Here is a 3,802-nt window from a genome sequence, read left to right as displayed (position 1 = left end):
TTCTATATGTGACACGGCACCAGAGTTAAGTTAGGGTTTTTCAAAATGCTGACACACCGAGCTCAAAATCGCCATCACTGGAATAGATGCAGTCTTCTCACTGAAAATTTATTTAGGTATACCACATCAGAAGCCTATAGAACAGTGGTTCTCAACCTGTGGGTCGAGACCCCTTTGGGGGTCGAACAACCCTTTCACAGGGGTCGCCTAAGACCATCGGAAAACACATATATAATTACATATTGTTTTTATGATTAATCACTATGCTTTAATTATGTTCAATTTGTAACAATGAAAATATATCCTGCATATCAGATATTTACATTACGATTCATAACAGTAGCAAAATTACAGTTATGAAGTAGCAACGAAAATAATTTTATGGTTGGGGGTCACCACAACATGAGGAACTGTATTAAAGGGTCACGGCATTAGGAAGGTTGAGAACCACTGCTATAGAGCATCTTCCTTTTATGGTTTTAATATATTACCCTTTTCAACCATAGAACAACTAGTATACATCAATGTACCCCACTATTTGTCATAAAATGGCATTAAGGACTTATAATCCAGACTGAATCCCTAAAAAAACACAGTTATTCTAATTTTAAAGACCATGCCAAATAAGATTCTAAAAGACAGCATATCTCATATTTTCCAGAAATATGAAATTGCTGATCAAGAAGTTAAAAGGATATCATACAAAACTAATGCCTCTCCTTCCTGAATTGTTATGAAAGGGTACAGAAATATTAGATATATTAAGCACCCATCAATATTAGTTAATGGTGATATTGTGTTAGGTTATCCATGAGCTCTGATTTCAAAATTAGTAATCTGTCTTCTCCTTTTAAATCTTTTATTTTTCCTTCTACAATAGAACACTTATGCATTCTTTGTCATTAAAAAAGTGTTTACTCCTAGAAAAACCTGAAGAATAAGTAAATGTCTTCTTTCTAAAACAAAATGCATCTGCAAGATTTTAAGGATAAAGTAATTAATTTGTGTCTCCTATTTCTTTGTAGCTGAAAGGAAAATGCCAAGATTCTTAGAACATTGGCTCATTTGTATGTAAGAGTGAAATTGCCAATTAAATTGATACAGCCCTTAACAGACCCTTTTTCTCCATTTTCAGCTCTTTGCCAAATACCTTTATGATCTCATAGCAATACTCTAAAGGTTTAATACAACTGAGAAGATGGGGACAATTTAAATTTTTGGTCTGAATGAACAAGCTACTATGGTCTATCAATTTAAATTTTAAAAGTCCTGAGCCAAAGAGTCATTACTTGTGTGATACCTTATACATATCTACACCAATATGAAGGATTCTATAGGAACACAGTTGAGGAAAATCCAGGCAGTACTAAGTACTATAGTCTAACAGGAACCCAGAAGCAGCAAAACTTCCCAAGTCAATAAACAAAACCATTCTCATATTTAGGAGCATGATGTGATCAGTAACATAAATGGTACAAAAAATTCCTGGTTCATGTACGAGAAATATATCTGTTCCTTAAGGGTTATTCAATAATACAAGAAGATATTATACACTGTCCCTTGGAGCTCCATAAAATCCTCCTCTTTCAAGAAAACATTTTCCTTATTTTAATTTTAGAAATGTCTATTTTGAATCCAAAGAAAGGGGAAAGATTCATTCAGTCATTCAGTCAGTCATTCAAGAAATAGTTTTAATGCAATTGCTATCATAGAAAACAGATAAGTAATTATTTAATAAATAAAAAGTTGGTAGATGGTATGGAGAAGGATAAAGCAAAGAAATAGGAAGTGATGCGGTACAATAGGTAGAGGCTGACTCACAGGCCAAGGGCCTCATGGGGAATACAGTCAACACTAAGATGATCAAGGATTCTAGGAATCCTGGACTTCTTTCAGGAATTGATGTGAACAGAGCAAAGGATATCATAGAATTCATCCAGATAGTCTTAGAACACAAAATGCAGGGGGAAGTTGAGACATTGAGGGGTACAGAAGCGTGGTAAATCAGTCAAAGTTCTGGGCCCTCCCCTCATCCTGCAAAAGATTTCTGGGAAAGAAGGTAATCTTTTTCTGAGCTAAAGGAGCTCTGGGATACCCTTTTGACTTTCTGAATGAGTTGTGGAGAGCCGCACGTGTTAAAATAACACATGTTAACATCATAGAAATAGTCAACAACCTATTAAATGAAAACTAAAGGAAACATTTTTACAACTGTAAATAAAACCTCACATGCACACCATTTGAGAGATTGCAAAGGTTTGTGGCACATTAACAGATTATTGGCAGTCTTTTTTTTTCCTTGAGAAACTGTGCAAGTATATGTGGCTAGAAATTGCTGATGGAATTTACTACAGGTCTTACAGATAATTCATTGGAAAAAACAACATAAAGTTATGTTTAGTTCATATTTATTTTTGAGTTTCTACAATATTTTACTGTCCGCCACCATAAAAGTAACCTGGAGCACTGACAAGACTTTATTGTAGCATTCTTCAGTAACTTTTATATACTGTTTCCTTTCATAATTTGAGACGCAATAATGATTTTTGTTATAAATTTCTTTATAAATATTCTTACTGATGGATGATGCATTTATTTAAGCGTCAGTGGACAAATAAAGTTATCCACGGGTGACTAACAACCTTGAATAAATATCACTTCATTCAGTTGCTATCCATAGTACCTAAGAAATGCAATTACATGCTGGGACCTATTATCCCAATTAATGGACTGTTTTATATTCACTGTGCATTATACTTGAAACACTTTAGAGGACTGGCCTTCACTTAGCTATAGGCAAAGTAAAATTTATAACAAATAACCAAGAAAAGGCTTTCATTTACTTAACAAGATATGTAGCGTGTAATTATACTTTAAGCATAACTAGGCAGGGCTCAAAAATGCCCTTTGATTTAAACCACAATAAAAGTATATTTTTAAAACCATAACAAATATAACTTTGTAATGAACAAGTCATTGTGGGTTGCTGCAACACTGGAGGCTTCATTATCAGCTATGTCTATCTCTCCCTTCTTGAAAGGATGTGGCCAAAGGTTAAACTTGATTATTATTTATTATATTCACAGATTCTCATAATTCCAGTCATATGAACTAAAAGAGCAGCAATACGTGAAGGTTTCCCACTAGTTTGATGGCTGAGCAAATAAAATAGTCTGCTAAGAAGTACACAACCTCTTGTTGTGTTGCTGGTTTGTAAAATGTCAGCCTGAGGCTATGTTTTACCGCAATGGAATTTGACCACTGAAGTTTAACTCTACTCCCTCTGGTGGTTTGCAAAGCTGTATTACCAAAGCTACAAAATAAAACACAGTTGTAATTCTTCTCCTTATTGTAAGAAGCATTGATCGCCTCTGATTGTATATTATGGCAAAGGGGGAGTCTATTACATAAATTTATTGCATTTTCTTCCTGATAATTACTGGAAGTTATTGAACAAGGCAGGGAGTTATAGCCAGTAAGTTCCTGCTCTAGCTGAGGAAGCAAATCTACAGATATTTAGTGGATCTAAACAGCTGTAAACAACACATCCTGTTTACAGTGTACTAGAAATTTATAATTTACAGTCCATTTGAGGTTATTTTAAGAATCATAGTCTCAATTCCACAAATTTAGAATTAAAATGTGAATTGTAGCAAAATGCCATGCAAATTATATTACCTTTGTTTTTCAAAACTGATTTGACAACACTTAAAATGTGAAGTCAGATCATTTGGATTTGCTATTTCACTTTCTTAAGACAGGTTAGTTTTGTTAATTTTTATTTAAAGTTGTCATTTATTGT

Source organism: Myotis brandtii, unplaced genomic scaffold (assembly GCF_000412655.1).
Source record: "Myotis brandtii unplaced genomic scaffold, ASM41265v1 scaffold39, whole genome shotgun sequence".
In the NCBI taxonomy this organism is placed as follows: domain Eukaryota; kingdom Metazoa; phylum Chordata; class Mammalia; order Chiroptera; family Vespertilionidae; genus Myotis; species Myotis brandtii.
This window is presented reverse-complemented; position numbering follows the sequence as displayed.